Raw genomic sequence first — 26,627 nt, 5'->3', positions numbered from 1 at the left:
TTGAAAATCTATGTAGGGGTCACTGGAATTATGCAGCTGAAGAGGACCGAATCATGGGGCATAGTTCACTAAATTATGTGACTAGAAAAGGCAGATTTTGTAGACGAATGCAGCACATTTTGTGACATATTTTTGCATTTATTATTTAGGCATTTTTATTGTTGTTGACACTGGCTTAGCAAAGGTTTTACTCCATTAGTACTACTTTAAAACTCAAATACAGCAATAGGGGATACAGAAAGGTGACCCATCAACCTTCAAAAAAGGACTTTCGCTATGCAGCAACAGATTAGTAACTCTGCTCTATGCCACTTCACTGTATGCCACTCTACGCGACTCCACTCTGTCACTCCCATACATGACACTATCTGCCACTCCATTCTACAACACTCTATTCCACTCTTCGCAATTCCACACTGCAACACTCCACACCACTAGCTAGTGCACAGCATGGCTAAAACACATTGGGAAAGCCAATACTCTTCCATAGGCAAATATCATTGAAATGTCATATCAAACACTTTTGTGTCCAACTGCATTTCCTTTAAAAAAATGTTCAAGTCAATGCCATAAACGCCTTGTACAAACGTGTTTAGAGAATTGTTTTTATAAGTTCTAACATTAATGGAGTCTGGTGGACAATCAACACAGGAGGAATTAGAACAATTACTTTTTATCTGACAACTAATTGAATTTTGCACAACCTGAAAACAAATAGTGGTGATCCTGTCTTATCATGGACCAAGTGAGAGTTCAGTCAGGTTCTCGATAAGTCAACTGGCCCTCTACTTGCAGGAGGAGGGATCTCCTGGTACAATCCTGTGTATGTTTGGGTCGGCTCCTTTGCTTTGTGCTTCTCCTACGATCTCTTGCTCCGGTCTTCTCACATACCATAATTATAAAATGCGTACTAAATGCATGACTAATGAGTTTGTAACAGGCGTATTAGAATCATTGACTCCCAAGACATGTAACACATAAAATGTAGTCCAAAAGCCATCATTAAAAGAAGCCTTGTGCAAGCAACCAAATGAATAAAATTGCTATAAATTAATCAGAATTAATGCGACTAGTGTTCAATTGACATTCACTTTGAATTCTGCTAGTCTTACTTACCTCTTGACAGTCATTGCCATTGTTCTTCAGATATTGTTCACAAAGATACCACTAATCTTCAATTAGCGGTCACAATAAATGAGACTAGCCTTCATTTTGCTCTTGATCATAGCACAATAGTGTTCAATTAACATTCACTTTAAATTCTGCTAGTCTTACTTGAGTCTTCACAATCATTGCCGTTAGTACTCAGATATTGCTCACAAAGAATACCACTAGTCTTCAAACAGTGGTCACAATCAATGAGACTAGCCTTCATTTTGCTCTTGAAATAGCACAATAGCTGCAAATAAACCCTACAAGAATACTACTAAGCTTCAAATACTATTCTTCTGGAATACTACTAGTCTTCTTTTAGCAATCAATAGAAGTGTTCATCATGTATTTGAAGGGTAGTTGAGTAGAACTAGTATTTCCTCATTTGCATATTTCGGCTTGTGGGCATACTACATAGTCTTCATGCGTACTAAATAAATACTATATTTTAATAGTAAATTAATACCGCTGTAAACACTGGAATCACACTAAGTGAAGATCTTCCATTTTGGTGAGGGATGCTATCCTGTTTTAGGTTTAAACCTATAATAACGGATAAAACACCAAACAAAAGGGAAATAGCCCTCATCCACGTAAACATACAAACACTAAAAAAAAACAACTGCACAACCACAAACTAAATGACATTCAAAGAAAGAAAAGGGAGAGTGAAAGAGTCATTTTTATTTCTTCCTCAAAGGGCCAATACAATGTAACTTTGTTATACAAGGTAGCAACAAGAAAGCAAGAAAGACTGGGCTAACATTATTCTGCTTGAGTTTTGCTGTTTAGGGATGTCTCAAAAATATTGTTTCTTCCTCCTTTTTTCTGTTTTGTGGTCTTTTTTCTACAGATGCTTAGAAGCATGTTTTAGGTCTTATTTAATTAGTTTAGGAACTGTAAAGAATCAGAAAATATAAAAAATCATATTTGATATTTTGGCTACACTTGATTCTTTCACTGCTAGGTAAAATGGCTGGTTTCATAAGAATCTTTCCCAATATGTACTATCACATTTACCCACAGGGAATTGGTGAGTCAGTATTGATAGGAAGTGAATTGCCAAACACTCCAGGATTTAAGCATTCAATGCAAGATGTAGTGACAGGTATATATGAAAAGAGTGCTGTCACCAAGCACCTGAGATAGTGGTGAAAACATGACACACGACTTTTGGAAAACATGGAATGCTGCTGCAACACGTTTTTATCAAGTTCAACAAAGATTGGAGTGATATTGTTTGTATTTGCAGTGATTCAGCTACGTATATGAAAAAGTTGTGTGATGACCTGTCAAAACTGATACCTGAGCTGAAGTGCTTCCCTGTAATAGATCCTTGCCACCTGCTGGATGGTATGCTGAAGAGCATCTTTACAAACTTCAGATTTATTGAAGAATGCTACTGACTTTGTAGTCCATTCTGGTGCACTGTTTACTTATGTGCGGGAACTAAAACGCAAATATTTCTCATTTTGTGCCTTGTGTGGCATCAAAGAAAGAGTCATCTCAACTGAGTAATTTAGCAGGTGGTTCTCATTCCTAGAGTCCGTGAATGCTATATTATCCATGTAGCAACCGTTAACAGAATTTTTGCTGAGTGGTAATGTCAAAGGCAAGAAATGTGAGGATCTTCGGTCGAATATTGATAATGATGTGGAAAAAGTTCACTCTACTGCATTCTTAGATTTTTACAGGAAAACATGACTGCTGTAGTGCACATAATCAAAATACTAGAGCCAGAAAACACCCCTGTCTACCAAGTGTTCAGCGTAATTGTCGTTGATGTGAAACATCTCCTTGAGAGTAGGCTGGGCAACACTTTTAGTGACTTTGGCACTGCTAAATGTTCCATATTAGAAGGCTTGATACTTGGTAAGCAAAGAAATGCTGAGGAGCAATTCAGGAAATTTTATTTTGCAATGCATGAGAAATGGCTAGCAATTATGCATGAAAATGTCCCTTCAACAACCATGGCATTTGAAGTCAATGAAGCCTCACTGTGGTACTCTGCACAAGTTCTAAATCCTTTCCGTAAATGGGAATTTTCTCAGGACTTGGAAAAGTACTGCTTCATTTTTGACAACTTCAATAACTCTGAGGGCATATGCTCCTAGTTCAGCTCATATGTTGCAGAACCTGTCCCAGAAAATCGCAATCTTCAGTTGCACCATCATTTGCATGGAAAGCTATGTCAGTGGCCAGAGTTAGCAAATTGTGTCCTGGCTGTTTTGGCGCTGCCTGTCTCAAGTGCCAATGTTGAGAGGGCCTTTTCACAGATAAAAGTTTACATGGGAAGGAAAGAGCAAGCGCACATGACCAAAGACTCACTGAAGAAGTACTGTATGGCATACTACAATAAGACTGATTTGTAAAAATGTATTTGTACCTTATATACACTGTACATACACTGTCTATATTTCATGCACTATCAGTGCAGAAAGCAAGCTATGATAACAGCAAAACGTTCAGTAAACACATGCGACCACAGTTTTTAAGGCATTGAAATCACTAGAAAATACAGAAAAAACCCCATCAGAATTTACCAAAAATAGAAATTGAAAACAGGAAAGCCTAAGTATAATTCATCATGTCATGTCAAATAACATAAATAACCTAGCTGAATTTCTTGGTCTTCCTGTGCCGCAAAATCTTGGAAGCCCTGTCATTTTTGTATGGTTACCTGTGACATATGGGCAGTGATACCAATGCCTTTAGTACAATAAAATCACTCAAACTGTACATATAAAACAGTGGCAGTTGCCACTGTGTAGTTATAGTTAGGTCAAAGTTTCCATAGGATGAGCATTCTTTATTTCACTAATAACTTTGGTGCTGTTTGACAAGTATACACTAAACTTTCCCAAAAATGTTCCTCAAACCAAGGTCCATCATGGAAAGTTTTGCACTCAGGAACATGTTGACTGTATCTTAAAAATGAACAAAATAAATTGTGTATAGGCTGGTTGAGCACACCCTGGATTCCAGCAGCAGCATTCAATGGCTGCCACAACAAGGAGAACATGCTGTGGATGCCATTAATGAACTCAAGGGCATGGTCCTCACTTAAATGCAATGTAGTGACTGCCAGATTTCGAGGATCACAAAAAGAAACATATAAAAGTATGATAAAAGACTTTAGTCACCATATCAATCATTTGTTGGTGTTCTTATACTATCTAGAAATTCTGGTGAGTTCCTTGGTGATTTTATGCTGTGAAAAATGGTGACCGTCAGCTAGGATTTGATGAAACATATTTTGAGAGAAAACTGTTTTTCCCTCATGATTTTCTCATAGAGATTATGTAAAGTCCTCCAGAAGTTAAAATGAGAACAAATGTCCTATAGGTTCGCACTCTCTTTCTCAGCCCTGTGAGAATAAATTCTGATATACAGATTGAAACATGTACTTCCAACAGCAGCAGCAGACTATCAGTTGATTTCCCAGTGTTCTACTGCCACTTCCAATAGTGCTTTAATGAACAACTAGAGCTGTAAAATTTGGTATTTGTGACAAAAGTGTGGCACAGCTTAATGCCATCTTGATAGAATCAAAGTTGTAAAAGTTAAAGGAATTTGTTACACAGGACATTGCAGTAAATTATCAAAATGAGAGGTTTCTTTTTGTCATAGAAATTATAGTAAGCAGTCTAGAAAGCTAATATGAGGGCATATTTTCTTTGAGTTCTCAAATATCATCTTCATCCATGTCAGGAAAGCATTTTGAAATGCAGAGAGAAACACGTACTTCTAACGTCAGCAGCAGACTCTCAGTAAACGCTCTAGTGATCAACTGCTACTTCACCACGGAGTTCTGATGAACAACTCGTGCTAACAGTCTGGTCTTATGACAAAAGTTTGGCAAACCTAATCTTTGGGGTGATTTGTCAAGCGGGGGCCGAGAAAAAGGGGTGTCCCAAAACGCTTTTTCCCCATTGAATGTCTATGCGGATTTTGCCGTTTTTAAACACAGCTACATCCTGAACCGCTGAACGGAAGTTCATCGAATTTTGCAGAAAGGTAGATCTTGATCTAGAAAGAGACATTTTTGTAATTTGGTGTACAGCTGTTCAGTAGTTTAGGAGTTATTGGAGGAAGAAATGTATAAATATCTGGGGATGCTGATCCTTTGCGCATCCACCCAAGGGGATCCATGGATCTGAGGGAAAATCAAAGCTCTGATTGGCTGGCAACAACCTGACAGGAAAGTTGCAGCTGCCATTTTGTTTGTCGCTTGGACAGGGGAAGGGAAAAATAAAGTTTGAAAACACATAAGGGGTCAGGATACAGGTACTCTGACCCCATAGAGTGCATGGAAGGACCCCGCTGGGGCAAGAAACTGCACAAAGTATTTTTTGGGGCTTTCATGAGGATTGAGGATGTACGAAACCCCCGCAGTGGTCAGTGCCACCCCCAGTGTAAGTATGCGGTGGAACGGCAGATCTGAAGCACAATACAAAAAATACACCCACTTAAATACCAAACCTGAGCCACACACTGCCAAAGGTCGTGCACGGCTTAGGGTTGGGTTCATGCAGGGGGTTGATTGCAGGGCATGGTCACAGGCCAGGCCCTGCTGCCAACCCCCACCTCGCACAGCCAAAGGCCAAGCGAGGTGTTAGTTGTATTAACGTACACTAGTTATGTATTACTTCACATTAAAAAACCATTGAAATGCACCGAAAAATCCAAAGGTTACAGGGACATCATAGTTAGGTTCACATTTTACCTATACGAAATCATAGAAATTAAGCAGGTATAGTTATAATTACACTTATCTCAAGACACTATAACTTGTGCTGCTGTGTAATTTTAGGCCATGAGTTATAGTTTCTTACCATAAGTCTAACCTTAAGTACAATTATAACTGCTGAATTTCTAATCACCCAGAGCTGCCACCGAATGGACAACAACAAACACAACATTTTGCGGAATGTACAAAGTACTTGTACAGAATGTTCCTAGGCCAGATAATATGCCTATGAAGAGATGTAAATGTAAGCAAACCATTTCTGAGTACATTATCTCATGAGGTCAGGCAAGCAAATGTGTTTCAAAAGTCATTGTCTAAAAAGTTGCCAATTTTAAACGTGAGCATGTAAAATGGAAGTGTTTGCGCCCAGGGCCTATGTAACTTCACGACAGGGGATCCCAATGCCTGGGTTGGATTTTATCAATGGGGCCCCTAGATCCTCAACTGTGAGCCTCCCACCCTCACAAAGATGTGGAGAGTGCCATTGCTCCCCAGAGAAGTCATCCAGGATAACCAACTCTGGATTCAACCAGTAAAGGAGGAAGGGGGAGTGCCTCCAAAGTCCCCCATCTGTGGAGGGCCTGCCCCCTCTCCCCATGCCCATGTTCAAGGGGAGATGATGGCTGTCATGCAACACTACAGCATGCCCACAGGAGCAAGCAGTGAAGAAAAGACTGTCGGATCCAGCAGCTGCACGCAGTAGTGCAAACCGCGAGGGGAGCTTGCCCGGGCAGTCCAGGGTGGGTTTACAGTGCTGCATACATGAAGTACTGCCTTCAGATTGCCCAGGTGGAGGCAGGTACTCCCACCATCCCCAAGAAGCAAGATAACATGAAGAAAATGAAGCTTCTCATTAAACATGCACAAGCTCCAGAGGGAGCTCCCCATAATGTCCTTAGGGGCTGATATGGACCAAGACTTTTGTTCGACTGCATGTGGTAGTCCAAGGATGGTGGGGCTACCACCAATGGAGGAAAGAGTTTAGGGGAGCTGCAAGAGTGCTGCAGCTCCCCCAAGGGATCCCCAAGGAGTTTTCCTTTTCCACAAAAAGTAAAGACCATTAGTTTACAGGATTGCTGAAAGGAGGGCCAACTTAGCATTTTCTCTCCAAAATCAGGCAGTCCCCAGGTTGTAGCAGGAGCTCTACAGCTGTGAGTGCAGCGCCCTCTACTGGCTAAGTTTATGGCTGCAGTAATTGGGACCTGAAGGTTTCTAATGACAGGTACATATTGTACAGCGCCTCTAGGTGGAGTCTGTAGTTAGATATGGTGTGAACAAAATGTGAAGCCTTCTAGGGGATGTCTTTGTGATTGTGTTTTCATGAATGGAGAACATATACAAAGCACACAGAAACATGGGAAGATCATTTATCAATGCTTTATTTAAATAATAATACTGACAGTGAATTTTTATCAAAGTGCATATGCTCTCGTACCATTTTAAGGTGCAGTCACATATGGCTATTTTTTAATATTGCATCCACACCTAAAATGTTGATGATTTTTGACATGTATCTTGTTGATCTTGACCCTCTTAGACGGTCAGAGGTGATTATGCAATGTCACCAAAAGGTATTTCTATCAGGCGTATGTAAAATTTTAAATTACTTCATAGTATTGTGTAGTGTGTGTAATAAAGGTACTTTTCATTTTTATAAGTAAAAAGCACAGACTCTTTCAATCAGCCTCCCAGCCTAATTCCTATGGAAGACCTTCTGGGGGCCTCTCCATTTTCATCAAACATAGGTGCAAGATTGCAGCTACCCCCCTCTAAGGGAACTTAACGGCAGGGCAAATCGTACTAATTACCGGTCTTTCAATTTCAACCAGGGTCTTTCCTTTGCTTTTAATCAACTGTTACTACAACATAGCTAAAAAATCAAAATCACTGGCAACAGCCCTATTGGTCAAACATCTGGAAGAACTCTTATTGGAATTCGCTTCTGCAGAAGTCCTGTTATTGGGCGATTTTAACATCAGAGACCTAGGATCCAACGCCCATTTAGTCACCACAACTAAAGAGCAAGAAGTCATGATCACCTTTTTAACCAACTACAATTTACTGAGAATCAAATCGCATTGGAACAGGATCCTGGTGCGCATCTGTCTCCAACATTTAAGAACCTTTCGACCATTGACTACATTTTTCTATCCGAAAACCAAAGGAAATGATGGACGGAGTGTTGAACATTGCAAGCACTCACCCCCAGTAAACTGATCTGGTTTTAATCCATCACCGTTCTTTAGCCCACTCTGCCACCCCAGTTCAGACATGGCCATATGCAAATAAGTCTGACCCTGTGCCTCATGGGAACAGTCCAGCCCGAACTGCCAAGCCATGTCTTCCCTGGACCGGAAACAAGCTTCCTAGGACCGGTTTCTGGCATTTCAGCTATCTTCAGCCAGGCTTGCTTGAATCCAGTGGCAAAGTGAGCAAGGGACTCACGTCTGAGCATACCCTGCCAACTTATGGCGAACAAAGCAAAAACCAAAGGAAATGATGGACGGAGAGTTGAACATTGCAAGCACTCACCCCCAGTCAACTGATCTGGGTTTAATCCATCACCGTTCTTTAGCCCACTCTGCCACCCCAGTTCAGACATGGCCATATGCAAATCAGTCTGACCCTGTGCCTCATGGGAACAGTCCAGCCCGAACTGCCAAGCCATGTCTTCCCTGGACCGGAAACAAGCTTCCTAGGACCGGTTTCTGGCATTTCAGCCGTCTTCAGCCAGGCTTGCTTGAATCCAGTGGCAAAGTGAGCAAGGGACTCACGTCTGAGCATACCCTGCCAACTTATGGCGAACAAAGCAAAAACCAAAGGAAATGATGGACGGAGTGTTGAACATTGCAAGCACTCACCTCCAGTCAACTAATCTGGGTTTAATCCATCACCGTTCTTTAGCCCACTCTGCCACCCCAGTTCAGACATGGCCATATGCAAATCAGTCTGACCTTGTGCCTCATGGGAACAGTCCAGCCCGAACTGCCAAGCCATGTCTTCCCTGGACCGGAAACAAGCTTCCTAGGACCGGTTTCTGGCATTTCAGCCGTCTTCAGCCAGGCTTGCTTGAATCCAGTGGAAAAGTGAGCAAGCGACTCACGTCTGAGCATACCCTGCCAACTTATGGCGAACAAAGCAAAAACCAAAGGAAATGATGGACGGAGTGTTGAACATTGCAAGCACTCACCCCCAGTCAACTGATCTGGGTTTAATCCATCACCGTTCTTTAGCCCACTCTGCAACCCCAGTTCAGACATGGCCATATGCAAATAAGTCTGAGCCTGTGCCTCATGGGAACAGTCCAGCCCGAACTGCCAAGCCATGTCTTCCCTGGACCTGAAACAAGCTTCCTAGGACCGGTTTCTGGCATCTCAGCCGTCTTCAGCCAGGCTTGATTGAATCCAGTGGCAAAGTGAGCAAGGGACTCACATCTGAGCATACCCTGCCAACTTATGGCGAACAAAGCGGTACAAAAGGGGTTGGTGAGGGACAGAGAATCAGAACCAATCAAACACTCACACCCAGTCAACAGATCTGGGTTTGATCCATCACCGTTCTTTAACCCACTCTGACACCCCAGTTCAGACATGGCCATATGCAAATAAGTCTGACCCTGTGCCTCATGGGAACAGTCCAGCCCGAACTGCCAAGCCATGCCTTCCCTGGACCGGAAACAAGCTTCCTAGGACCGGTTTCTGGCATTTCAGCCGTCTTCAGCCAGGCTTGCTTGAATCCAGTGGCAAAGTGAGCAAGGGACTCACGTCTGAGCATACCCTGCCAACTTATGGCGAACAAAGCGGTACAAAAGGGGGCTCACTTTGCCACTGGATTCAAGCAAGCCTGGCTGAAGACGGCTGAAATGCCAGAAACCGGTCCTAGGAAGCTTGTTTCCGGTCCAGGGAAGGCATGGCTTGGCAGTTCGGGCTGGACTGTTCCCATGAGGCACAGGGTCAGACTGATTTGCATATGGCCATGTCTGAACTGGGGTGGCAGAGTGGGCTAAAGAACGGTGATGGATCAAACCCAGATCTGTTGACTGGGTGTGAGTGTTTGATTGGTTCTGATGCTCTGTCCCTCACCACCCCCTTTTGTACCGCTTTGTTTGCCATAAGCTGGCAGGGTATGCTCAGACGTGAGTCCCTTGCTCACTTTGCCACTGGATTCAAGCAAGCCTGGCTGAAGACTGCTGAAATGCCAGGAACCGGTCCTAGGAAGCTTGTTTCCGGTCCAGGGAAGGCATGACTTGGCAGTTCGGGCTGGACTGTTCCCATGAGGCACAGGGTCAGACTGATTTGCATATGGCCATGTCTGAACTGGGGTGGCAGAGTGGGCTAAAGAACGGTGATGGATCAAACCCAGATCTGTTGACTGGGTGTGAGTGTTTGGTTGGTTCTGATGCTCTGTCCCTCACCACCCCCTTTTGTACCGCTTTGTTCGCCATAAGTTGGCAGGGTATGCTCAGACGTGAGTCCCTTGCTCACTTTGCCACTGGATTCAAGCAAACCTGGCTGAAGACGGCTGAAATGCCAGAAACCGGTCCTAGGAAGCTTGTTTCCGGTCCAGGGAAGGCATGGCTTGGCAGTTCGGGCTGGACTGTTCCCATGAGGCACAGGGTCAGACTGATTTGCATATGGCCATGTCTGAACTGGGGTGGCAGAGTGGGCTAAAGAACGGTGATGGATCAAATCCAGATCTGTTGACTGGGTGTGAGTGTTTGATTGGTTCTGATGCTCTGTCCCTCACCACCCCCTTTTGTACCGCTTTGTTCGCCATAAGTTGGCAGGGTATGCTCAGACGTGAGTCCCTTGCTCACTTTGCCACTGGATTCAAGCAAGCCTGGCTGAAGACGGCTGAAATGCCAGAAACCGGTGCTAGGAAGCTTGTTTCCGGTCCAGGGAAGGCATGGCTTGGCAGTTCGGGCTGGACTGTTCCCATGAGGCACAGGGTCAGACTGATTTGCATATGGCAATGTCTGAACTGGTGTGGCAGAGTGGGCTAAAGAACGGTGATGGATCAAACCCAGATCTGTTGACTGGGTGTAAGTGTTTGATTGGTTCTGATGCTCTGTCCCTCACCACCCACTTTTGTACCGCTTTGTTCGCCATAAGTTGGCAGGGTATGCTCAGACGTGAGTCCCTTGCTCACTTTGCCACTGGATTCAAGCAAGCCTGGCTGAAGACGGCTGAAATGCCAGAAACCGGTCTTAGGAAGCTTGTTTCCGGTCCAGGGAAGGCATGGCTTGGCAGTTCGGGCTGGACTGTTCCCATGAGGCACAGGGTCAGACTGATTTGCATATGGCCATGTCTGAACTGGGGTGGCAGAGTGGGCTAAAGAACGGTGATGGATCAAACCCAGATCTGTTGACTGGGTGTGAGTGTTTGATTGGTTCTCATGCTCTGTTCCTCACCACCCCCTTTTGTAGCGCTACATTTTTCTATCTCCATCTCTGGCAAGCAAGCTAATCATGATGGAAATCCCGACTCATACCGAGAGTGACCACAACCCTTTGACTGTAACGATGGACCTGCAAGCTCCTGTCACTGCCGAAACAACTGAAGTGGGGCATTCAACACAGGTTGAACTTCACACTCTAGTCAGACAAATTAAATGGGACGCTTTGGTTGCCGATAAGGTGGGCACTTGGCTCATGGGTACAACTCCAAATTTTATTCACAATCTTCCCACAGACTACCATCACCGGTGGGACAACGCCATTGCTAAATTATGAAACCTTTTAACAGGCCCTGAAGCTCACCACAGACTCCTCAGGCCTCACCCGCAACGGATTTTTGACCCGGTGTTAGCCATCCAAAGAAGAGCCCTAAGGAAGGCTGTGCACTTGCACAAATCGAAAGGCACAGAGCTTACTGCTAATAATATGGCCTCACTGCGCAAAGCCTATAAAAAATCAACATGGGAAGCTAAGAAACAAAAAGAACAGAATGACTGGCTAAAAGTTTTGCCCTGTTAAAAGAAAAAAACCTGACCCACTTTTGGAACCACATAAACAAGCTTCGCTCCTCCAACAAGTGCAGGGGGAACGCGGTTCGTGAAGAAGTCTCATCCCAGTATGTGATTCAACAATACTGCTGTGATAACCTGGATCCTGCGGAGAACGAAATGAGTGATCCTGTTGATACTATGCAAATGGAAACCCATGAGCTGATTACTCCGGCCGAGGTCTGCAAGTATTTGAAATCCATGAAAAACAATGGCGCTCCCGGGCCTAACCGCCTTCCATCTGCTTTATTCAAATGTGCGCTGGAAGATTGGGCTAAGCTATTAGTCCCCTTATACAACTACACGTTTACTACCCATCAGTTACCAGACGCATAGAAAGGCTCGATCTTATCCCCAATCTTTAAGAAAGGAGATCCCTCTCTTCGAGCTAATTACCGACTCATTGCCCTATTAGATCTTGAGGCTAAGGTATATGCCCGGTGTCTTCTTAGGTTGCTAGAAAAATGGGTAGCGGAAAACAACATTCTACCATACTTTCAAACTGGGTTCCGATTCTCTGCCTCCACAGTAGATAACATCACCACCCTAGACATCCTGATTCAACAAGCAGTACAAAAAAATCAACTCCCCCTCTATTGCAGCTTTATAGACTACCGCGCTGCCTTCGACAAAGTGTCTTGTAACACCTTATGGAGGAAATTGGACAAGTGGGGGATCCCTCAGAGTCTGCTAGGAGCACTTATCTCCTTGCATAAGAACACATGGGTACGAGTCAGAACTGGTCCAACGAAAGTCTCTGCAAAAATTCCAACTTCGGATGGCCTAAAGCAAGGATGTGTTCTTGCTCCCCTCTTGTTCATCCTTTACACCACTGATCTGGGGAGATTCCTGGAGAAAAGCAGTCTCCATCCGCCAAAACTGGGCCTCGCAAAAACGAACCTGCTCATTCTGCAATATGCCGATGACAATTGTCATAATGGACCAGACAAAATCTGGCCTCCAAAGAGCCTTGAGTATGCTCCACAAATATAACACTGCTAACGCTCTAAAAATTAACCAAGATAAAACCAAGGTCTTGATTTTTGGCTGTTGCAAGAAAAAGAAAAGTTTAAGGTGGAACATTGGGCCCACAAAGATCAAAACAACATCAAAATACAATTACCTGGGGGTCTGGTTTAGCGAGTCTTCTAGATCATCAGTCCACTTGGCCGCCTTGAAAAAGAGAGCTGGAGCAACAACATACTGCCTGACCCGACTCAACCAGTCCCTGAGTAGTTCTTCTGCCGAACCAATTCTGAAGGTGATCAAAGCTACCCTTCTCCCTGCCTTAAGTTATGGGCATCAGGCCTTTCCTGGCGCATGCTCGGCCAGTCTCGACCACTCCCAGGAATCCATTTATAAAAAAATCTTCCATCTCCCGAATTACATCCACAGGACAAGACTACGACTTGAGCTGGGCCTTCAAAGACAATCAATTTTCTGTGAGGCTGACACCCTGAAATACTTTATAAGGACATTAAAAGCTGCAGACAACACCCTTAAAGCCGGGTTAAAAGAAACTCTTGCCAGTTCAGGCAATCCGTGGAACCGTCAAATTGTTAACGCCATAAGAACGCTACACATCGACAAATCATTACTAACCTTAGATACTAATCCATACACAGTCTGGAAAAGGGTTATCAACAAGCAGGTCAGACAAATTTCCTACCAGATGGACATCCAGGTCCTAAAAACAACAACTATCCTGCTTTCCCTAAATGACTCATAGCTCCCTGGGGTACCTCAATCTTACCTTTTGGATAGTCTGAACGCAGTGGCCCGTAATAGTATAATGTTCATGCGTCTCTTAGGTTTGCGCTCCACTGCCTTCAACCGATGGGCTCCAACAAGTGAGGAGGAGGCCTGCAGACTGTGCAACTACAGGTCTGAATCATGGTTGCATCTTCTGTTCTGTTGTCCCGCCCTTGATGCTCAGAGAAGACTTCTTTTAAAACCCTTATATTTAAAAAGGGGCATCAGTGCATGTTGGGAGGCATCAGCCCTCTGCTTTACTTCCCTAGACATTCAAGTGCTTGCACGGTCTGGAAAATTTGTGAGACTCTTGGCCAATCTGCTTTCACCCTCTTCTGCCCCTGCCCTACTAGTTCCTCCCCACCAAAAACATATTTATTTATTTATTTATTTTATTTTAAAGGTTTTATATAGCGCTGGCTAGACCCGGAGGTATCAGAGCACTTTACATGAGTATCAGATCATAGTTGCAGGTTACATCGTTACAAAGGTTACTCAGTTATAAGAGCATGGCAACATAGTTACATGTAAGGTCGAAATAAACAATAAACACATATACGTAAGGGAAAAAGCAGGCAAAGGGAGAGAATCAGGGGAGGGGGGTAGGAGCAGGGGAAGTAGACAGAGAATGAAGGAGGGAAAGAGTAGGGGAGGGTGAGAGACACAGCATGGAAAGAGGAATGAGAGGGCGACGGGGACAACAAACCGGTAGACGAGTAAAAGCTGCGTCCAAAGTCCAGTAAGCTGTGATCATAGGGGAAGTGCTATAATATCTCCATCTCTGTTGCAAGAGGCTCCCTTTACGCAGTGGACTCTCTCAGAGGGGTCTCTGAGACTCCAAGGCCGCATACTGGATCCTTCCCCAAAAAGGGGAGAGGGAGTGCTTTGGCAAGGTGTGCCATACCATACCTCAGCTGTGAGTGTCTCCCTTGGCGCTGTGGACTCTCTCAGCTGGTTTGCTGAGACTTCAGAGTTTAAATATTGGATCTTTCTCCAACAAGGGGAGAAGGAGTGCTTAGTCAAAGGGCACAAAGGACAGGGGGCTAGAGGGTGTAGCAGGCAAGGGGAGAGATTCAGGGGAGAGGGGATAGGAGCAAGGGAACTAGACAAAGAGAGTAAGAGTACTACATGGGAATAAACAGCATCAGTTTAGGGAACAGACTGTTTTCTCTCTGTGGCTATGAGTTTGCCCCATCTGAAGGTAAAAACCTAGCACAGGCCATTCCAGAAGCTTTGCCATCCAGGACAAGAAGCACACAGTTTGTAATTCTTCTATTTCTAGAGGTGGTAGAAGAAGCCCAAAATGGGTGTTAGCCACCGGGAAATTCAAAATGGGTGCCAGTCCAAAGTCAATATTTAAAAGTTCAGAAAAATGGAGACCCCGCAAAGGCAATTAGGAGCATACCACAGTGTCAAGATCAGCCATAAGAGACTTCTGTCTGTCGTCTACCGCACTCGAAATCCTTTGTTGTCCTGCCCCTCGCTGCTATCTTGGTCGTGTGAGGGCGGGCTCTGGTCGGATATGCACTTACTCGCACAGACTTATCACAGACTTTTTTCGCCCTCTGTCCTAGCTTCCCTGTACCAAATTATTTTATCCTCAGCTTTGGAAACCTGTCACGTGATTATAATAGTAACTACTGCCTCGTCAGTAATATGTATATGAACTTAAATTTGACGATGATGACATTTTATTGCAATGGTTTTAACTAACTGTGCCACTTTAATAATAAACTAAACTATAGACTGTCAAAAAAGCACTGACTATCCGAACATTTATTGAGTGTTAATATTGTTTGCCAACGAATGGTGATTACTAGGCCACACCACCTCCCTTGACTTTGGACTGCTCTGCTCCTCTACCTTGAGAGAGTCAAGGCTACAATGGGGTGTTTGGTTCCCAGTGTAGGGCAAATGTGGACTCATTACCTGTGCAGGTCACACAAATAATGTTCCATTATCGTACAGGGACTTGTAGAAATCTGGAGTTACCATGTACAGACTGTGAAAAAGTCTCAAAAGCTATTTTCACTGTTAAAGGCTCTCGCTGTCCTATAAGAAAAACAAGTGTACAGATTCCAATATTAATTCTGCTATCTTGGGTTTGGGACCAGCTAGAAAAATGACATACCCACTCCTTTGACAATTTATTAAAATCTCAATTTAATAGTAAAGTTTGATTTGTAATGAATAGTTAAGAAAAGTTACCTTTTCCTTTCCTGAAGCTCCAGGAGGCAAATTTATATTAGCTCCCTAGCAGCTGCCCAACCAGTGCTTGACTTTAATGAGGTGTGTAAACTGCTTCTAGAGAATGAACATTTGCATGGGTATGGGGAGGTGTTTTTCTTCTTCTTGCTGGAAGACCAGTTACTGTGGACCCAGGAATTTTATTAACTTCTAAAGGGACTTTGGTTCTGACAATGGCCCAGCTGACTGGGGCCTAGTATAGACAAGTACAAGGAAGGATGAAAAGTGAAAGCATACTTATCTATCAACAATCGCACTGAACAGGTGAAAGGGGCAGAACATGCAATCACAGATAGCACTCACAGATTGGAGTGAATTCTTAGTTGTTGCTACCAGGCATGAATAGGACACTCGTGAGCATGGTATCCGTTAAGCATCTGCCATAATCGTGTGCTTTCGAACCAGAGGCAAACACCATTCTGAAGGTGCTTTAGGGACTGTTGTCCCTCTGTGATAAGCTCCAATATAGTAAACTGGTTATCACAGAGGCACATGATATTCAAACCTAAGGTACCTAAAGCTCTGCTGACCAGAGACACTGCTGCCATGTCTAAACCCACTGACAGTGACAAGACAAATGCACAGAGTAATGTGAAAATCACTCTGGTCAGGCATAATGAGAAATTCAACCAAATAGACATAGACATGAAAAGGGCACTGGAAACCAAAATTGACTTCATAGGGATAGAAGTAAACTTACTCCAAGTGGCTCATAAAAAAAACTAGTGGAAAGGGCCACTGAAACAAAATCGATATAATGCTTAATGAGGACATTGATTGTTGAATTTAAAGCACAACTAAAAGACCTCCGTTCCACAGTGGATCATCTGTCTATCTGTGCAGAAGACACAGAGGGCCACACCAGGAGAAACAACATAAGCCTGGTTGAAGTCCCAGATCTCGCAGAAGGACACAAGACAGAAAGAGTTCTGGAAGACTGGGAAACAGAAGTAGCTTTTAAAGGAACATCACACAAGTTCTTTGCTACTGAATACGCACACAGGTTCCAGGTTGCCCGAGAACTCATGGGGTGCCACTTTGCCCCAGGGTGGCGCACCTATTTAACTATTAAGATGGGAACTTTGTGCTGCTAGTGGCGTAGGATCACAGGCTACGGAAAATGCAAAACAGTAATATATTAGTGATCCTTGACTATACTATTTCTACACAAAGAAAGGACAGCTCCTTTAATTATGTTAAATGGTTGCTTCACTATAGTGATTTTGTATATGCCCTAATTTATCCGTACAAACTGCGGGTGACCTCACACAGAAAAAGTATTTTTTTTAGCAGGCCTGAGGAAACATTTAACTGGATGGAATTAGCCAGATTGCCCATGAGCTGAATGACAATGTCAATCAAAACCAGAGACAATGATGTTAAAGCCCAAGAGACCATCAACATGGACCTATTAGACCTACAGAAGAGTAAGAGGCCAGAGAGAGGGACAAGGTGGCGGAGAGTATATCACAACACTGGATCAACGGAGGGACATCGTCTGACACCAGGAGGTACACCAAAGTCCCTAACTAGCAGAGTAAAATTAACTTTTACTCCACTTGTAAGGGAGGATGCAGGAGTCACCCCTACCTACTAGCTAGTGTCAACCATACATGTTGCACCCCTAAGACACGTTTGTGATGGGTAACCATTCCGCCAAAAACTAAATCAGGCCAAAATTCCAAAAGTTGAAATCTTGACCAGATGAAGATATCAAAAGTATACAGCCAATGCCAGGACTTTTCTGGGCAAGATATTTGATTTTTTCCTTCAGAGATTTTCCTCTGAAAACCAATGGCTTCAGCAGGACCTTGGCCAATGGCAATCCAAGTTTGAGAGAACGTACTCAAATACAGCTTTCAACTTTGCCCTATCAGAGGATTTCAGCTTCCATTTCAGAGTAGCAATGCAAAATCTCTTACTAAACTAACCTGCTTGGTGCGCAGTCAATCAATATTTGTAGAGAGTGCTAATGACCCCGAGGGGTATCCAGGCGTTATGGACCCAGCTTGGTCCACCTGAAATAGTCCCTAGGTCCTTGTCTACCATGACCATAGACTAATGTTGTTGTTAGGTGATTTTCGTGCTATTTTTCTTTAAATCTTCTAAATATATATCTCTGGTTCTCCTTATTTTTGTATTGTCATTTTGGTGTCAGTTGGTTATATTTATTTTATTGTGTTGCATTTTTTACTTTTTGTCTGTTTTGGTGTGTCTCAATAGTTCGCAAATATTCTGTAAGCTAAGCCTGTCTGGTCTGTGCTATAGCAAACAGGGGTTAAACTCAGTTTTGAATTAATGACTGAATCTAACAGGTTTGTGATTTCCACCGACCCCAATTAATAATTAACTCTTTCCCATCTAGACTCAGGATCTAACCTGATCTAAAAGGTTGTTCTTAATCTTGCTGTTAAACTGGTAGAACCGAGCATCTTCAAACTGAAGGTATACAATTTCTTAGACAGAGATTTCTGTGCTGAGATCACTTTCATTTCTATCTTTCAATACTTTACTATATAGTGAAGTGATGTATTTTGCAACAGCAATGCACTTGTCTGCAACAAACTGAATGTCTATACTTGTATTCCACATAGCCAAAATGGCAGAGTTGCAGTCAGTAACAAATTTGGAAGCCTTACTTCTCTAAATGTTGCATGTATGTTTGGTGATTTGCCAATGACAGATTGACAAACTGTAGACATGAAACAGTTTCTTCTCCCTTCAGAAATTACAGGCCTAGGTAAACCAAAACTGCACTTTTGGTAGTATTTCCCTTTTACTCTCCATCTGTGAAGACAGTACTTTCCACATTTGTGTAACAGAAATAACAACACTTGCTGTCTAATGGCTTTATTCAGAAAATCATATACAATCACACAAGAAACACAGCAATCCATACATGATAATGGTGATTCATCACAGCTCTTTCCAAATTTTGGCTCATCTTTTACCCACAGTAACATGTGCTTTTTTGGGGTGCCTTTAGCTTGGCATCCCTTACTACAAAAGTAGTCAACAACTTTACCAAGTAGAGTATTTGTTTTGTTGCAGATGAAACAAAGTATGTATTGAAAGCTGTGATTAAAATAACTGCAGACATTTTCGGGATCCAAGTCACACGATTATCCAGGTGTCTTGAAATTGATGCCAGCAATATTTGAGATTGCTTGCCTCCAAAGCTCTTCCAGATCATCCCAAGTATACTCTGCACAGCTGAGAGTTAAGTACCTGGTAGGAGCAACTCAAATTTGCAGCTTGCTCTTTAACTGAGCATGCTGCCAGAACCAGTATTAATTTGTGCCACATTGACATGCCATGAGATTCATGAGGTTCCACTCAAGAATTTCATGTTTACCAAAAGAATTCAAGAAATTCTCTTGCACTCACTCTTAAGGAATCGTGTTCCTGTTTGAGAATATGTGCTACAGAATAGCACACAACAGCCAATTCACTCTCTAACCACTGCTTCCTCTCAAATTACCCATTGAGGGTATGTTTGCCTTTTTCCCTGAACAGTACGCCTCTGCCTTTTGACCATGTTTCCACTAAATAACTATCATGCATGGAAACATGCTTACATACTAACTATGCATAACTCTGCATGTATACATATTAAACTTCTTGATAAACTAGCGCTTCAGTGGCCATTAAAAAACCTGCAGAGAAAAACTGTGATACATACGTGCACATGAGGCCCGACATCTTTGTTTGCACGTCAGATGCTGCCTTCACTGTGTTTCATCCATGAAAACAAGTTGTTAGAGCATTTTCTTTCCTAGGCAGCCACAAATTAAGCTTTTTTAGGTGCCAGAATTAAGAAAAGACGATTAACTGTTTTTGGGGAAAGTAGCTCTTTATTTTTATGGTTGCAAGGAAGAGACAATAATAGAGGTCGTGATTTGGTATATAAATACAATGCAAGTAGAATGTATATGTTAAAAAGATATTATAAATATTTTCAGCCTTGCGAAAACAACTTATGATCACTTAGCCCTAAGATTACCAATTCCAAAACATTATGCCTATAACTCTAAGGCATTTAATATGAGTTTGATGGTGAACATCACCATACTTGCACATAGGGTAAATAGAGATTTGATGGGGCTTGGGAAATAACATGTGTTAACATAACACTGATTATGAGTTTTTATCATGTACAGTGAAATCGTTATTTAGCACATATGTTAAATACTGAATGTGTATTATTTAGCGCATGTTGTAAATATCACACCTGTCAAATGGTGCATGCATAAAACATCAGGAAGTGCCTATTTTCAGACATTGGAGTTCCTGGAGTGAGGAACGTAATCTCTACAGACACAGCATGAGCAACACACAGAAGGACCTTAGAACACCCTGAAAGTAATCCATCATCTCCCTCCTGTGCAGGCGTGTGCGGGCATACATTTTGTGTGGACAAACCCCTTGAAACAGGACACACAGAATCCACTCCCATCCTCTGATATCACTGCCATCAAAAGCAGAAATCTACCAGAATCTTCCAGCATGGACTCAGGCAGGGAAAGGAAGTACAAGTTTACGGATCCTGAGCTGGAGCTCCTGGCCAAGGAGATAGTAATACATTACCATTTAATGTGCCATTTAATGCTGATGATGTCACTAAAACCAAATAAAAGAAATGTTTGTGGATGAAGGTAATGGACTAAATCAATACTGAATCAACATATCCAGCTGGCTTTGAGACCATTAAAAACAGGTCCTAAACCTTGAAATTCTATGTACTTAAGCGAGTACTAAAGCATGGCAACTGGTAGTAGTCCTCCACCTCAGCTCTAACCTGAAGTTGTGGGTAGGAAACATTTTGACCATCCTCAACATGTTTATAGTGGAAAACATGAAAGAAGGTCTAGAGGTCTGCGGAAACCAAGTAGGAGATACGTGAGTTGTACTGGAAGTATATGTGTTTTTTTAAATTTGACTTAGCTGAGAGTCATCATCATTGTGAAGATGGACCGATGCAATTTGTTACGCATTGTTACATTGATGTATGTATGTGATGTCATTGGGGGCTAACAGCTCTCTAATGATACTGCTGACTTGTATTGAGAACTAGTACAATCATAATGCATTGTAATCTTGGTGATGAAGGGTTGATATGCCTGCCCAGTACTTTAAGGGTGATGTGTTACCACACTAAGAGTAATATTGCTTCTCGTCAGAATCATGATATTGTGGTTTTGTCCTGAACACCTAAACAACTTGTTTATTATGCACAGATTAACAGAACACAGCCTTAGCACATAAACCTTGTGTTTCATTTTACAGTTTCAGCACACTTTTTCCTGTCTACATGAGACTATCAGATGTACATGAGTGCAATCAATTGACCTCAGAAAGCCTGCTGTAGCACAGATGTTTGCGTTGCTATCATTAACTCTTTGGGTGTCCAAGGAGAACTGTACATGCTACTCACTCACTCTCTGCAAAGTATCCATTACTTAGCAAAGTATTTTGCTAAAGCTTGACTGCGAAATGCCATATAGAAATCCAATTGTTTGTGTGTGGTGCCTGTGCAAATAATTCTAGTGCTTCTAGCATTATCAGGGAATGGGAATGTCAGTGGAGCTCTATGTTGGCCACCAGGTTATTGATAATGATGTAAATATGTTTTAGATGGTGCCCATATCAAGTCTGTGGGTCCTCTGGATCTCAAGCGAACTCATGTATATGGGCTCCAGCCTTACTCTTTCAATGCTGGCTTTATCCTGCATTGCTGCACCATTTGTGATTATCGATTAGTTGCCTGGTTTCCATCCTCATGCTCAGTGTTTGTTGAGCAGAACATGGATCTGGGAAAGCATGATATAGTGGCCTAGCAGTACCGCATCCGTGGTGGTTATTGCAGAATAGAAGTGTGAGCTGCTGCAATCATCCAGTGAGAGCTTCACCATCCATGGAGGGAATTTTTGTTGGTTTGCTCCTGTTTGCAGGTATGTGCAAGGTTTAGTTTTTTATCAGCTAAAACATGGCACTGTGTTTTCTTGTGATTTTACTGTTTTTCCTACATTCCCTGCACTTTCAAGAATTTTTACCACCTGATTTCGACTGAAGGTATTTAAGGTGGCATTTTCCATTGGTTTTTAATGATCTTTCATACTTGTAATTGGGTGTTACTTACTACATTCATGATTTTGTACATATGGTAAATATCACATGTGGTAAATAACGTGTTAAATAGGACATGCGGCCTACGTGCGGTATTTAGCGTGTGTTAGATATCACCTGGGGTTTTTAACTCATGATCAAATGATTCATTAAAGTCATTGTCCATTTACCCCAGCATTTGGTAATTATACCTATGCCTAACATATAATCAGGGTCAAAGTGTCTGTGGTAGTGAAGTATAAGCAGAAAGTGCAATCCTTTACTCACCTACCAAGAGGAAATTGGTTTAGGAAGGATCTGCAGACAATGTTTAACAGGCAAATGCCTCAAATAGCTGTGTCAGAGTCCATCACTAGTTAATGTGCTTGCTTGGCCTGTACGTCATGCATTTCTTAACTCAAGAATACATTCCGTACTGCATTTTTGTTTGCATAAAAAATTCAGCTTCACCTTTTCAATCACTGTGCGGAACAAAACAAAAAATGATATTTCTATATACAAGTCCCATTCAGGGTCCAACACACCTTTTATTCCTATGACCATTTGCCCTGTAGGCAGGACCCCTTGGGGGTTGGTTTTGAAAGCTTGGGGAGCTCTTGGTGCCACTGTCACTTTCCTCTGCTCCATGAGGTTAATTACAGCAGGCACCTGGCAGCTTGAGGAGAGAGAAAAAGACAGGGACGGACGGGGAAGGAAGAGAGAAAAATATTGTTAGGAAGAAGAGAGAGTGGGGACGGAGAGAGGGAATGGATGGATGGATTGGAAGAGAGATGTTGTGTGAGAAGATGAAGGGGGCTAGTCTGGTTTGAGATTCTTGCCAGGGCTACTTTTGGTCTCCAGTCTGACCATTGTCACATCTCTTCCGCCATCATCTGACTGCGTTACTAAAGAGCACCAATAACTTAGAAAGAATGGCAGATTTTCTGCAACAGGCCGCACCTTGTAGATTCATTGGACCTCGTTCAGAAGCAGTTGAAGCCAGCAAAGTCTTTGCCTATGAGTTATGGGGTTTTCAACATGTTGACTCTATTAGTGAACACCTTTTTTAAAATGACCAATTCTGCCATAGCCATGTCTTTATGTGGTTTATCAGAATTGTAAAGTCCTAATCATTTCCCTAACTCTGTAACGCATGTGGCCCACCCCATTTACATTAGTCCCCTGCAGCTTTTGTACAGCAAGCCATTGGCTCATAAAGATGAGTGTGTCTTTATCAGATTGGAAACAAGTCAAGTGCTATCTGGTCTATGATTCATGCATAAACCCTCCTCACAATGGATTTTTATATAGCGCTAACAAGACCAGAGGGTATCAGAGCTCTTTACAGCTCACACACTCAGTTTACACAAAATAAAAGTAAAATAAGGACAGCTTATTTGAGTTCAATCTAGTCATTGGTTGAGCACAGAGGATTGGAAGTAGCTTGGGCAGGGTATAAAGAGAGCATGGGATGAAGAGCATGTCCACGTTGGGTGATTGATGACCCCCTAGTTGAGGTGTCTGTTGAGGAGAAGATCCTTTAGCTGTCTCTTAAAGCCCAAGAAGGAGGGATTTGTCCTGATGTGTGTTGTTATGGAGTTCCAGATTTAAGGGGCATTGCTCCAGAAAGAGGGTGCCTGAGATTTTTTGTGTATGGACTTTGGGTGGAATGTGCAGTAGGGTGTTTTAACTTATTAGGTTTCTTGTCAGACCTGCTTTTTTGAGTTTCGAGGCAATGTAGGTAGGTTTTCCAATGTGGGGGCTTTGTAAGTGAGACAAGTAGTTCTGAAGCTGCATTGGGCTTCCATCGAGAGACATTTCAGTTCTTTCAGGGCGGGGGAGATGTGGTCATATTATTTTGAACTTGTGACCATTATGGCTGCTGCACTTAGAGGGCTTCTGAAGGGAGCAAGTGGGAGTCAGCAGCTCCTGTTAGGGTGGCGTTCCCATAGTCTAATCTAGACAGCACTAGAGCTTGTGAGGCGGACTTGAGATCATTGAGTAGTAAGTAGGGTTTGATTTTGTTTAGCAGTTTCAGGCTGTAAAAGGAATTCTTTGCATTGTTCTTTATGTGGTTTTTCATGGACAGTTTGAGGTCCAGTGTGATTCTTAGAGATTTGACGGGGCAAGCTAGGGTTCGATTGCAGTTATGAGTGTATGTGGTGCTTATCCAGTCTTGCATGTGGGGTGACACTTCTGATTTTGATATGAGGAGAATTTTGTTCTTGTCTTGGTTGAATTTTAGGTGGTTACGAGATAGCCAGTGCTGGACTTCTTTGAGGGTGGAGTTTAGCCAATGTATGTTTCCATGTTTCCATGTATAGCTGGGTGTCATCTGCGTATAGATGAAAGGGGATGTTTGCTTCAATAAGGATGATGGTGAGGATGGTGAGTGGTTTCATGTATGTCCTGCTGCAGCCCTCCACACCTAACCAAAGTTAGCATAGGTCAATAAGGAAAATATGCAGATTTTGTGCAGTGTGATAATACCCTATAAAGGTTTCTGTCTCTGATTTAATTACAAGTCAGGAGTTGTTTTGCGATGTATCATGAATTTCTGATCCACCCAAAATAAACCATGTGAGGGGGCGATACTTGCCAGCAAAAGGTTTTGTTGTAGCCATCATCAAAATCCAAGAATATCAATTGCATGCAGGAATTTAGAGTCAGATGGTAAAACAATTACATTTTGCAAATTACAATTTGGGATTTTTAATGATTCATATTTATTGATTTGTAATTCAAAATGTACGTACCGTCATACATTTGAAATAGTGATTATTATTTTCTTTAATCGCTTTTAAAAATTGTGAATCCCTACTAGGGATCACATATTAGTCTATAATTAGCAAATCATGATTTAGGAAATAATAATTCAGAGGCCACAAAGCGTTTCATTTGGTAATTGATACTGGAGTGAATATATCCTACTGGAGCTGCCACCCGGAGCATAGATGAAATTTAGAGGAGCTGATATAATATGCATTCAAGGACAAAGAAGAAGGTCATGAACAGGAGGCAATAGGCTTCTGGTATTGAAGGGGTCCTATGGACACAGCTGCCAAAACATAACTAGAGGGGGCAATTAAAACCACCCTTGTACCTGAGGCAGTCACTGGAGTAGTGACACTTACAGATTTGCAGCACTACTAGCAGATCAGACTCATTACTACTAATCCCAATCATAATGGTGTTTGTGTGGCTTCCCATAGGTCTCTGGGATTATAGACCAAAGCTAACTTACCAGTAAAATGTGCAAATGCCACAACAATCCAAAATACTGTCTGTGAGAAAAATGCAAAGCATTGTAGGACTTATAGCACTGTTAACATAACAAAAAAGATGTATAAGTTAGTTAGTTCTCGTTTGCACATAAAATGTTTTCCTACTATTTATTTAAAGGAGCCAATGGTCACAAATAACATCCTTTACCCAAAACACTTCCATCTGATGTGCTGATCACGCATATACCATCTAACTAATATTCCTTTGCATTTACACAGATAATGTACCAATGCAGACTGAAGAACCTGCAGAAGAAGAGGAGGTGTTGAAGGGGTAGAGTGTACCCCAGAGTGGAGAAATACCTCCCACTAGCCTGCGTCACACCCCAATGTAACAGCTTGCACAGTGATGCAATGCATTTGTAGACACAGATCACACCCACAGCAAACCCTGCTATAAGCCCATGCCTAATCATGCATGGAGAAGAAATGCAGGGCAGACCTACACTTAGACAGATGGAATTTGCCCATCAGGTGTCGGGTATGGAGCTCCCTACTAGAGGGGAATTCCTCAATTTAGAGAAATCCATATATGTAGTAAAGCAAAAGCACCTGTCAGCCAAGGAGGGTCTTAGAAGTAAAGTTGATACTTGGCACTCTGATACTAGAAATGGTTTCAATAACGTAAGACAGTATGGACTTCATGATCGAGCATTATACATACACGTAATCTGTGACATATTCTTCCAAGTATTGAAGATGATTTTGGATTACTATAGAGATGGCACACTGCAGTAAGCATGCAGCAAAGGGCATGAGCCAGGTAATAATTATGCTTGAGACATTAAAAATGCCTTTGTGAGAAAGTGTTTCTCTTACATAGGATAGTGAGGAGACATATAGCTTAAGTAGCTTATCAATTGCTGAGATATATATATAGGGTACCACACAGTTTATGGTGTGGAGTCAGCTAATCTTGGGAAATGAGTCAAGGACAACATGGGTCACTGGAAGTACAGAACGCTAAAACATGGAAATGTAAAAGTTAACAAAGCCAAAGTGTATTTTGTTATTCATTGTCCTCAGACTTGGACATAATTGAGAACCTCTCAAATAATCCAAATGATACATTCTTCACACTGTACTTATTACGGTACTTGTGAAAGAAAATAGGATTTTTGGTACAAAAGCAAATGTGTATTTTTAATTAATATGGCACTTGCTACTTTAATTTTAGCACTGATTCAGTATGATTTCGACTCTGTGTACCCTACCTTCTGGAGGTTTGTCCTACTGGATATTGAGCATAGAATTATCAAGATATAAGAATATTCAAGATGAAAATATGGAAGGGTAAATACATAAAGAAAAAAGTATAGATTTACTATTTCTAA

The sequence above is a fragment of the Triturus cristatus genome, chromosome 11 (genome assembly GCF_964204655.1).
Source record: "Triturus cristatus chromosome 11, aTriCri1.1, whole genome shotgun sequence".
In the NCBI taxonomy this organism is placed as follows: domain Eukaryota; kingdom Metazoa; phylum Chordata; class Amphibia; order Caudata; family Salamandridae; genus Triturus; species Triturus cristatus.
The sequence above is the reverse complement of the archived record's forward strand: the minus strand, read 5'-3'. Positions refer to the sequence as shown.